This window comes from Peromyscus leucopus, chromosome X (genome assembly GCF_004664715.2).
Source record: "Peromyscus leucopus breed LL Stock chromosome X, UCI_PerLeu_2.1, whole genome shotgun sequence".
In the NCBI taxonomy this organism is placed as follows: domain Eukaryota; kingdom Metazoa; phylum Chordata; class Mammalia; order Rodentia; family Cricetidae; genus Peromyscus; species Peromyscus leucopus.
This window is the reverse complement of record NC_051083.1, coordinates 121,980,516-121,991,552: the sequence shown is the minus strand read 5'-3', so window position 1 is coordinate 121,991,552 and position 11,037 is coordinate 121,980,516. Positions and strand designations below refer to the sequence as shown.

General features: G+C 40.8%; 1 protein-coding gene across 1 annotated transcript in view; it reads left to right on the top strand.

Moving 5' to 3' along the window:
* The first annotated feature begins 10,267 nt into the window (after nucleotides 1-10,267).
* Fgf13 (fibroblast growth factor 13) overlaps nucleotides 10,268-11,037 on the top strand; it is a 514,465-nt gene continuing 513,695 nt past the window's right edge. The window contains exon 1 of the mRNA XM_028854229.2: nucleotides 10,268-10,572. The gene's annotated coding sequence lies outside the window, so the exon portion shown is untranslated. The remainder of the gene's footprint in view (nucleotides 10,573-11,037) is intronic.

Genomic DNA, 11,037 nt, shown 5'->3' with positions numbered 1-11,037 from the left:
GACCATTTTTTACAAGTCTTAGGCATCACAGCTGGGTAGGACTATTGATTGCTTCCTTCCCTTGGCAGCTTATTGTATTTTCTAGTACTATGAAAGCTAGCCTGGAGGAAGAAGGCTTTCAGGTTTCTAGCTCAAATCAGCTTAGTCCTGTGTCCTAAGTGTGTGGTGTCTTCAGCACTAAGGACTTACCTTCAGCCTCTGAGAGGCAACCAAGGGCAAAAGCAATAGCCTATATTGGTTTGGAAGTCACTTGGATTCCCCTGACAATGCTCTCAAATGGAGGTTTCTTATGCCTGATACTTGAATTTTTGTTACATATTCCATGACTCTTTATGGGAAGCATTTTCAGCCCATGGAGTAACTTCATTTTTGGTGTGTGTGTATGTGTGTGTTATGTATAATTTTAGGTAAATAGTAAGGAATACAATTGATTTCTTGAGGCTTTATCAAACACCCTTGTTATTTGTTCCTCCATGATATATATCTCATGGAGTTGGGGGCATGGCGAGGACATGGGGGTTAGAACTGGAAAGAAGAGGGGAGGAGGAGCCAAGTGAATAACATCAAAATCATTGTATGAAATCCTCAAAGAATTGATATAAATGTTATGCTAAAAATTTAAACTGGCAATGGTGGTACACACTTTTAATCCTAGCACTTGGGATGAAGAGGTGGATTGCTGTCAGTTTGAGAACAACCTGATTGACATAGTGAATTCCAGGCCAGCTAAGGCTACATACTGAGACCCTGACTCAAAATAATTAAATAAAAGAAAACTAATGATTTAATCAGTCTAATGAGACTCAATTCTAGAATTTATTGTTTGAGATTTTCATTCAAAAGTCTGTTTTTAGCCAGGCAGTGGTGGTTCACACACACCTTTAATCCCAGTACTTGGGAAGCAGAGGTAGGCAGATTTCTGTGATTTGGAGGCTACCCTGGACTACAAAGAGAATTCCAGGACATTCAGGGCTACACAGAGAAACCCTGTCTCAAAAATCCATATATATATATATATATTAATCAAATCCACCTCTCACTCCATCCCTTCCAATTCCTTCCATTCACTCTGCCACCACTTTCCCTTCCCAACTTCATGTACTCTTTTAAAAAGACTTTATTTTTATTTTGTATGTATTTTGTATGATTGTTTTGCCTGCATGTGTGCCTGTGCAATGCCTGCAGAGGCCTGAAGAGGGTGTTAGATCCTCCGATACTGGAGTTACAGCTAGTTGTTAGCTACCATGTAAGGTACTGGAACTGAATGTAAGAACATGAGCAACAAGTGCAAGGGCTGAGCCATCTTTCCAACACATCTATTTACTTAAAAAAAAAAAAACACTTCACTCAATCCACTTAGTGTTGCCAATATATATATATATTTAGGGCCATCCACTGGAACATATCCAAAGCAGCTTGACTTTCCATCCCTTAGCAGCCACCAGTTACCAATAGTTCTTCAGCTATGGGTACAAACCTTGTGAGCCCCTCTCTAATTACTGCTGATCTGGACAGTTCTGGAATTTTTATTGCAATGATTGGGAAGAGTTCTCTTTCTACTAGATATACTTTTTAGATTATCAGGGCCAAGGTGAACCTAGTAGAGGAATCAGCTGTACAGAATTCTGGTAAAGTTTTGGTTTTCTCATTTGCACTCAAAAGTCCTCAAAATATATTTTAATATCCAAAGCCTTTACTTCTTGTTCATCAACCACTAGTTCTCAAAAATCAGTTGGCCTCTTTATGAGGTTACCCTAAGCACAGGCAGGTTCTGGACTGAAGGACTTAAACTGCTCTAACATTGGCTTGCTTTCTCTTCTCCTTCTCTTCCTCCTCATACTCTTTATTCTTTGTTGAATTCTTCCAACAAAACCACTACTTTCCTCTTTTCTGGATTCCCTTAACCTAATGCCCTTATCTCTAGCATTGCCAATTCTGTTGCTGACCCAGGCTTCTGGAATGAAGGTGCATTGCTTCCTTTGCAAATTTCATTTTCCCAGATGACAATCTCTTTGCCTATTCAGGGCACTTCCCTTGATTAAATTATTTTGGACTAAATACTAAATATCATATGGCTTATAAAAGACTAGAGTCCATGATTTACTGTACTGGGCACTTTTCAATTACATTATATATATATATATATATATATATATGTATATATATATATATATATATATGACAGCAAATGAGGAAAAGTTATCTAGACAGCTTTGTATAGGAACATTAGTGTTTAAAGAACTGTAGGAAAATGCTACTATTTCCTGTTTTTAGTTATTATGAATAATATCACATATTTCTTTACATTCTTGGTATGTCCTTTCTCTGTGTTAATCCAAGTACTAGGTGCTATAGTCACTGGAAAGGGAAGAGAGAGGAAGATAAACAAAGAAATCAGTCCCAGGTGGACATGGGTGAAATTATTTGCTGAGTGACTTGGGCATAGTACGTCTGGCCTTAGCCTGCATATGTGTCAACTCTTTCATTTCCTGTCTTCATCATATAGCCATTATAAAGAACAAATGAATTCATGCTTGGACAAACTCTCCAGGAGCAAGCAGGAAATGGTAGTGACCTGTGGTCTTTCTTAGGACTCTCAGATTGATCCAGTCTTCTTGCCTTTGACTGTGCCTTTGTCACCCTTCTCAGGAGCTGAACTCATTTCTCAAAGGGCACTGATAAAAAAACTCCTCAAGAAGAGAACCCACAGGAAACTCAAGACACAAGATGCAGGCAATGGGAACAGCAATGAAGAAGGAGAACCATGACACCCTAGATTTCTTGTTTACTTGGCCTAGAAATTGTAATTCTGCTCAGAAAGCACTGAGTATCTACCAGATGCTGAACTAATCTCATCATCTTTATTCTCTTCCTAAATATATTTGTCCTAACTTGCATCTCTGCTGTTAAGCTGCTGTGGCCAGAACCCTACTAATCAGTCCTGACTTTTTCATTTTTCATATTCATTTTATTAACCTGTTATGGTTTGAATATGAAATGCTCTGCCTCCTGGCTTACATTGGTGAGTTTTTGTTGCTATTTCAGGAGGCTCCAGAAACTTCATGAGTAACTAGGGCATTACGTTACAGGTATTTAGGGCTATCTTAATTTGTTTTCCTGCTTTGAAGTGAGCAACACTCCTTTGCTACATGGTCCTGATATCATGGTGTTCTGTACAGTTGCATATGGCTAAGCAAACACAGACTAAATCCTCTGAAACTGGGAACCAAGATAAATCTTTCTTCTCATAAGTTGTTCCTACTGAGTATTTGTTCACAGAGATGACAAAAGTAACCAATACATAAACTTTTGCAGACCACTGTTGACTTTTCTACTGATTTATTTGTGTGTGTGTGTGTGTGTGTGCGCGCGCGCGCGCATGTGCATATGCATGTGCATGTATGTGTAGGTCCCCAAGGATACCAGAAGAAAGTATTAAGATTCCCTGGAGCTAGAGACACAGGTTGTTGTGAGCTGCCCCATGTGAAGTGCAAACTTCAATTTTCTGGAAGAGTAGCAAGCATGCTTAAGGGAGGAACCTTCACTCCAGCACCCCACCCACTGGTGACTTTTATGTGATTCATTGTAATGGCTGGCCAGTTAGGCCCTTACTTCTGTTCCTGTATCTACCAGTCAAATTCCACAATATTGCCAGAAGTACACTTCAAAAATGCAAATCTTAACATTCAAACTTCTAGCTTAGAACACTTAAATGACACACTTAAATGACTTACAATTGCTTCAGGGGATAATGTCCTCATTACATAATGTGACCCATAAGGCCGTGTATAATCTTTTCCCTCTCTGTCCTTATAATGTCTGGCTGTGTTCTTCTTAGCTCTATGTATTATAATCATGTTGACTTTTTCTTAATATCTTTCCCCAATTCAGAGCCTTTTTTTTTTTTTTTTGCTTGAGAAACTTTTCTCGGAACACTCATTCCTCTGCTATCAAATTCCTGTAACTTCTAGTCTTGATTTCCTTTCATAACATTTCCTCTTAGAAACCCACCTTGTATGAATGATCAGAGTAGGGAGGTTTCTATCTCTCATACCTCCTCAGCAGCACCTTATACATCCTTTTAAGAATTTTTAAAGTGGAATAAAATGAATGTTCACTTAGCTGATACTTACTACCCACAAACCTCGCATCTCAAGTTTCACAAGAGCAGTGACCTTAGTTTTCCCCTTGTCTGAGTTTGTGGGTCTTGGTTGTGGCCTAGTAGGGGCTTGGCAGAGAGCTGGGGTACTCTCACTAAATCCCGTGACTTCTATTCCTTCTGCTTCTGTAGCTCTGAAGCTGAGGGAGAGTGCCATGGAATCCACTGAATCCAAAGACTATGTTCTTTGCCTTAGGTCTTCAGCCTCTGTCCTAATTCAGGCCATCACCGTCTCTCTCCTCCAGCTGCCTTTTACTGTTGTCACTGGAGTCAGCTCTTTTCTGCCACTAGCATACTTACACTGTTCGTTCCACTCTGAATGCCCCTTTCTGCTATTGCATTCATTTTTACTCATTTTAAAAGACATACATTAACTGATAACCTTTCAATTGACTCTTCTCTAATGTTCTTTGCTTCTGTTTTGAACTCTGCTGGCACTTTATCAGTACTGCTTCAATTTTCTCAGGACTTTTGGTTCCATATTGTAGCTGTGGGTAAACATGCTATCTTTACAACCAGCTTGTATCAGGACAGTGTTTACAATAGGCTGTCGTTATAGCTCTATGGTGCCCTGAAAGGTGCTTGCCTCTTCAAAGTGGTACAGTGAATATCTGTAGAATGAATTCCTTCTTTAACCATTCTCCTTCAGCTGCTCAGTCAATAGCTTACTCAGGAATGCTGCATTAGTTTCCCAGGGCTTCCATAACAAAGCAACACAGGCTGGCTGGCTTAAACAGCATGGATTTATTAGTTTACCACTCTGAAGACTAGAAGTCCAAGCTCAAGGTGATGATAGGTTTGGTTCCTCCTGAGGGCTGTGACAGGAGCCTATTTGAACCTCTATCACTAGTCTGTAGAAGTCTTTTCCTTATACCTCTTTAATTGGCTTCCTGCTACATGAATCTTGAGTCTCTATCCAAATTTCCCCACTTACAAACACTACCCAGGTCATCATATAGACTACTTATATCTACAGGATCCTACATCCAAATTTCATCACCTTCTATGGTACTGGAGGATAGAACTTCAGAATAAGAGGTGTGTGTGTATGTGTGTATGTGTGTGTGTGCGTGTGTGTGTGTGTGTGTGTGTGTGTGTGTGTGTGAGAGAGAGAGAGAGAGAGAGAGAGATGGATGAACACAAAGAGATGAGCAATGTGTAGGAACTCAAGACATCATATATATATATATGATTTTATATATAATTTATATATATATATATTATATATATATATATATATATATATATGATTTTTGTATATGGTTTTTCGAGGCAGAGTTTCTCTGTGTAGCTTTGCACCTGTCCTGGATCTCGCTCTGTAGACCAGGCTGGCCTTGAACTCACAGAGATCTACCTGCCTCTGCCTCCCTAGTGCTGGGATTAAACACGTGTGCCACCACCGCCTGGTGACATTGTATTTTTGACTGCTGATATTGCCAGCTGTTTATTATGTGGCATTGGGAGGTCACTCACAGCCACTCAGACTCAGTTTCCCTACCTCAGGGTCTAAGGGTCCTTCCAGGCCATCAGACATTAATCATTTGGAATTCCATGATAGTGAGAGAAATGAGACAGGGTCCCACATCAGTCAGGGTTGCTACTATCATGTTTTGTCAGTGTGCCAACTAACATTTGTCTGAACCTACACCAATGTACTGGGATCTTAGGTTCCTTGATTGTTGTAGCTATTAACCAATGGTTTTCCATAAAGTGTTCCAGGGAATGCAGACTCTGGGAATTCTTTGAGAGCAGGTGCAGTATTATTTCTCTTCTTAAAAGCAACAACCATGGTCTCATTATCTCTTGCTCATAGAACCCCACCTCTCTCTCTCCTGGAGTTCTGCCTGGGACCTGACTGTGGATCTCTGCATCTGCTTCCATCAATCACTGGATGAGGGTTCTATGATGACAGTTAGGGTATTCAGCCATCTGATCACCAGAGTAGGTCAGCTCAAGCACCTCTCGACCATTGCCAGTAGTTTATGATGGAGTCATCTTTGTGGATTCCTGGGGACCTCCCTAGTACTCTGCTTCTCCCTATTCCCATGGGGGGGTCTTCATTTATCATAGTATCTCTTTCCTTGTTCTCCCATTCTGTTCCTGATCCAGCTTGAACCTCCCACTCCCCTAAGCTCTCATTCTGCTGTCACTTGCCCTCCATTACCCCCCCTCACACCCAGCTGAGGCAGGTCCAAGCCCCTCCTCCCTGTACCAAGGCTGCACAAAGTGTCTCACTGTAGGCACCAGGTTCCAAAAAGCCAGCTCACACACCAGGGACAGGTCCCAGTCCCACTACAGCTCACTACTGTCTGTGATTCTAGTTTTGGAGGATCTGACACCCTCTTCTCAAGTCTGCAGGCACCAGGCGTACATATGATAGAAACATACAAGTAGGCAAAACACCCACATAAAAATAAATAAAAATGTAAAAGTATTTTAAAATAAATAAGCATACAAATCTATTATGGAGAATTTCAAGTACATCCAAAATTAAAGAGCAAATTACAAAGTACCTTGTGTTTATTGCTTTGATGCAGTGATCAAGTCAAGGGGTATTCCTGTTTCATCTGTACATTTTACCCATTCCCTTCAACCTCAATAATCATACATTTTCACCTATAACCACAGTGTATATGTTTTTAAATGGTGAAATAATTTTAATACAGTAGTTATAGCACACCTAAAACTTAACAGTGCCTTTGCTATTAAATAAACAGTAGTATCCAAATTCTCCCTCTTGTTACATTCAGTGTGATTGATTCATGATTCGAACAGGATCCACACATCGTATCTGATGCATCTCTCAAGTCTTTTGCAATTAAGGATTTCTCCCTTTCTGTTCCGTTTCCTTGGCGTTTGTTTGTTAAAGACACTGGACACTTTAACTTACTCCTCTTGGAAGCTGGAGCAAAGAAACACAGCCTCATTGTCCTAGCACAGCTCTTCTTGTTCATTGTCCATCCCTGAAAGAGTCTGTTTGCACTCATTCCTCAGTTTCCTGGTCTGCAAAGTGGAACTTCAAGTAGCTGCCTTTTGCTCTATTTCTCTGGGGAGGTTGTAACAAACGCTGTTTTTTTTTTTTTTTTTTTTTTTTTTTTTTTTTTTTTTTAATAAAGCCTAAAACAGCTTTCAGCAATTGATGCTATAAATAACAGAGGAGGGATTCTATTATTAAATGTCCTTTGTTCCTAGAAGCTTCAGACAGAATGGTAAGGTTGAGAAGTAGAACCCTTTTGCTTTGTTCTTGCCATATTGCTTCCATGAAGGTGGCAACTGGAACAGTCAGGGCCAGGAGCATGCCCTGGGCTGGGGAGCCCTGGGACCTGTGATCCCTTTAAACAAGTCAGCCCAGCTCTGGCCAGAGCAGGCCTGTAATATATCCTGTTCCAGGCTGGCAAAAATAGAATAGCCAGGAGAATGCGAGGACTGAGACAACTGTTCCTGTTTTGAAAGAGTCGGAAGGATGTGGCTGCAGGTGGGGTTGAATGCCTGTCCCTCAGAGTGAAGCAAAGCCTGGAAACTAAACTGTAGGCTCCATTGTAGGAAACTGAGATTTGGACTGGATTCCATCTGGTGCCCGTGGCCCTAGTGTCTGGTGAAGATGTTGGTAAAAATGGAGACCATTTTGCCTGGAAATGTTATATATGTTTGTGATTGAATTAGTTTTCACTCCCTATATATCAGAGAAGCTCTGACAAGTGGCCAGGAAATGCTATAGAGGAGCTAACAGCTAGTTAGGTCAAATTTCAGCCTTCCCAGGTTTGGAGAAAATTCCATCATGGAGATTGCAGCCTTTCCCTGTTGCAAGGAACCAGGAAACAGAAAGGAAATGGCCTTTTGGGCCTCTTTCACCTATGCACACTACTGCAGCGGCTCCCCAGGATGCTGAATTCAGCATTTCCCCTCCATTAACACCCCCCCCACACACACACATCCACACCTACAAATGGTAGCACTAGTTGAAGCAAGTGCTTCTGTTCTAGAATACACTGGGCATACAACACAGGCAGGGTGTGTGCCATGGGAATTACAAAAACAACAGAACACAGGAGTTTGCAAAATGAGCAAATCACTAGGAATTTAAAAAATAAATTTAAAAGTAATGAGGACCTAGACATTCCCATATGTGAAGTGGGAAGTTTGAAAGTTTCAGCCTTTCTGTGTACCCAAAAAAGAGCTTTCTGTGTACCCAAAAGAGGAGCTTATTTTGGAAATGGAATAAGTATGATTTTTTTCCCTCATCAACTCAAAAGTGGTTGAACTGATTTAGCTCAAACTATAAAAAGACAAAAAACCAAATGTGCCCTGGGACAAGATTTCCTACTGGAACTGAATGGAAGCAACTTAAGGGGCAGGACCATAAACACATCGAACCTTGAGATCATATTCTTTGGCTGACCCTTTAGTTCTTCAGAGTCTTGAGGCTGGATTTGGGGACTGGGATTGTCAGTCAAGCAGGCAATAAATTCAAATCAACACACTCCATTTATGAAGAGATTACAGGAAATTTCTATGAATTTGACACTAGTTTTCTAAACATTTTTATCTTCTTTTATTTTGAGTTGTCTACTCTTTAAAAAAAGATTTATTTTTTAAGTATGTGTATGCTATTTGAGGCCCTTTGAGGCCATAGGAATTGGATATCCCCGGATCTGGAGATACAGGTGGTTTGCAAGGCACCTCACAGGGATGCTAGGAGTAAAACTTGAGTCCTCTGCAAGAGCAGAATGTGCTGTTCAATGCTAGACCATCTCTGCAGCCCTTATCTTTTATATAAAGCTATCACTACAGTGACTATTTTCACATTTATGTAGCTAATGAATTTAACCTTGTAAATGATCAATTAAAGAGAAGTGGTCTCAAGTTATTAAGAATATATATTTTGGAGACAGCCATAGAGCCATGCACTAGCTCTCTATCTTAATAAGTACTTGAACTTGATATGGAGCTTCAGCTAAACCCCAGCTCTTTCTCCTGTAAAATGAAGATGAACCAACCATTGTGAAAATAATGATGAAAAAGGAGCATGCATAAAAACGCCCCCAAACTAGGGGTTGTAGTAGTAGTAGAATTCACAAAATTGAAGGTGGTCTGGAGATTCTTTCCTACAAAATGTTCCAGATCAATTTTCTTTAAAAAAGTGAAGTAGTACTGTGACAAACAATAAGAAAGTGATTTTGTGTGGTGTACACAGAGAGAGAAGAAACAGAACTTTTAGAGAAGTCACCCTTATTGCAAGCAATGGACTCTTATCTATTCTTGACTCTGTTTCATTGAATTCTATTCCAGCCATTTTATTACTTTTCATTTTTTAAGTGTGGATGGCAGCCTACTAAATAGATTGCATTAGTGTCTAATGGGTCACAGCCCACACTTCGTAAACCACTTACCTAGATGAATCTGAGAAGGCAATTAGCACTCTCAGGAGCCCAGAGAGCTGTCTACTTCTGAATTAACACCTGTGGCCAAAGTCTGAAGCCAAAAAAATCTTCTCTGAATCTCCTTCCGCACTAAAATGACCCGTAGAACAATGAATGACAGCTGCAAAGTGACTAGACACAAATTCTCCTCATACTTCATCCCTGGCTTGGCACAGGAATGATGCCAGTGTTAAATCTGGCCAAGATGTGGATTTAATCTGTGGAACCTACTGAATGTGTGTGTGTGTGTGTGTGTGTGTGTGTGTGTCTGTGTGTCTGTCTGTCTGTCTGTCTGTCTGTCTGTCTCTGTGCGTGTTGTTTACAGCAGCTAGAAAAGAAAGTGAAAGGTCTGCCAGTTTTCCATTTTTTCCTCTCATGTCATCTATGTATCAAGTTTCTACCATAAAAGAGGGGAATGCCCACTACCCGGTATGGTAACACTTTCCTTTCCAAAGGATCCTCCTCCTCTGGAGATAGTGAGACAGTGAGACAGGGTCAAAGCACCCAAAACTGGGAACTTTGCTCCACCTCCCCACTTTGGTGCCTTTGCCTTGACAGAGACTTGGTCCAGTAAGATGATCTGCCCACAGCTGGTCTCCTACACTTAGAACAAATTGGAAGCAGGAGAACTTGGGGAAGGAATTTAGTTTCACTAAAAATAGCTGCAATATAGACCCTGTGACTTACCACTCCTCAGAACAGTCAGACGTGAACTGAACAGGGTCCACTGGTCCCTGAAATTCTTCTGTATTTGTTTTTCCTGCCTGAAACCTTTTTAGCCAAGGGGAACTTTAGAACTTGAGGGTCCTTTGGCCCTGATACAGACTCTTGAAAACTTCAGAAACGAATGGTGACGATATGACCAAGAATCTTCCTGGCCTCAGGAGTGCATGACCATTGGCACTAATAAAAACTGGGCCCTTTAAGCTTTTGGTTCATGGTGGGATCTTGCTTGCACCTCAGTACCAGGCCTATTGCATCTCCACTGCTAAGGTAGGTGAAACCAAACTCACTGGGGGAAATGCTTCGGGAATTGGGATCCTGTTGGATATAACACAGGCCCGAGTTTCCTCTGCCTGGGGCAGGGAGAAAAATGTCAGGGCAGGACATAGCCTACAAATCAGAAGTCTTTGCTACTAAAACACCAATAAATCCATGATAGTATGTGGAAATTAATTCTTTTCCTTTCACCTTCCCACCACAAAGCCAAGTGATTAGTCAGCAAGAAAACACTTAAACTGTTCAGTTAAACCCCGTCTCAACTTTTGTACCAAGATTTGCTTTATTTTGATAAGGTACCTTTTTATTTCTTCTCCTACTACTGTGTGGATTTGAATTTGTTCCAGGGCATTACTTACACATATTTGCCTTTTCTGCTATGTAGTAGGGAAGAGTAATCTAGAATTGACCAGAAAGGGATCCTTGTAGTTCAGGCAGTCCCTAGGAAAGAGGTGTTCT